The sequence below is a fragment of the Sapajus apella genome, unplaced genomic scaffold (assembly GCF_009761245.1).
Source record: "Sapajus apella isolate SASKATOON/1434 unplaced genomic scaffold, GSC_monkey_1.0 scaffold39, whole genome shotgun sequence".
NCBI lineage: Eukaryota > Metazoa > Chordata > Mammalia > Primates > Cebidae > Sapajus > Sapajus apella.
Window position 1 is genome coordinate 19734573 of NW_022436979.1, and position 1001 is coordinate 19735573.

Genomic DNA, 1001 nt, shown 5'->3' on the forward strand with positions numbered 1-1001 from the left:
GAGCTCCATTTTCACCCGAAGCCACAAGTATTTGAGGAATCATCGTGTGCTCAATATCATTAGATGCGGCGGATGCACAGAAATATAGGCAGTTACACAGATTTCAGCCTGGTGGAAGAAATGCATGAATAAATTAGAATCCATAAAGCAGCCAGAAAGCGTGTAAACGTGACTTCCTGCGGCCTGTGGGAGTGAAGCACAACCACCAGTGGGGGCGGTAGTGAGCAGGGCCGGCCCTGCTGAGAAGGTCGCGAGCAGAGTCCCGACGTGACGTGCCAAGCTCGCCATGTTGAGAAGGGAACACGGCGAAGGCCCCACTCAGCTGGGATCGGAGGTGTGAACTGGAAGGAGCATGACCCCCCGTTGGAAGCAGGCAGCAGTGAGCCGTCCAATGCTCCGGAGCAAGGACACGAAGCTGCTCGCATCTGCAGCACATGCGCTAGAACTGGAGCGGTCCAGGAAGACTAGCAGGGCCCCTGCGCAAGGATGGCATGCAAGTTCCTGAAGCGTTCCAAATAAATAAATGAATGAATAGGAACAGGAGGGGTGCGGGGTGTTTCAGGAATACTAACGAGCAGCGGGGAACCAGGGCCATGCGGGGGCTCGTGGGCAGCTAAGGAAGTTGGTACTAATCTATTTCATGGTGAGGAAGACAGAGATGGAGGTGTTGGCAGTGAAATGGATAGTAAGGGGTGATTACCGAAAATGTTTGAAATGGAAGAATTGACAGGGATCCGTGATTCATTAGACACCGAAAGTAAGAACAAATGCAGTAGGCTGCTTCTCAGTGAGCTCCCAGTAACCCCTTTTTCCTGGGAGTCACGCTCCTGTGGGAGCTCCTCCCCCAGCGTGGGCTAGACCTAGTGCCTCACTTCTAGTGAACAGACTATGGCAGAGTCAAGGGTCTCTCTTGAAGGCAGATTACAAAGAATGTGGCTTTCATCTTGGGTGTGAGTAGCCTCCAGAGAGGCCCATATGACAATGAAATGATGTCCCTGGAC

General features: G+C 52.5%; 1 non-coding gene across 1 annotated transcript; it reads left to right on the top strand.

Moving 5' to 3' along the window:
• The first annotated feature begins 415 nt into the window (after nt 1–415).
• LOC116565320 lies at nt 416–521 on the top strand. The gene has a single exon (XR_004275383.1). It is a non-coding gene; the product is annotated as a U6 spliceosomal RNA (small nuclear RNA).
• The last annotated feature ends 480 nt before the right edge of the window (nt 522–1001 follow it).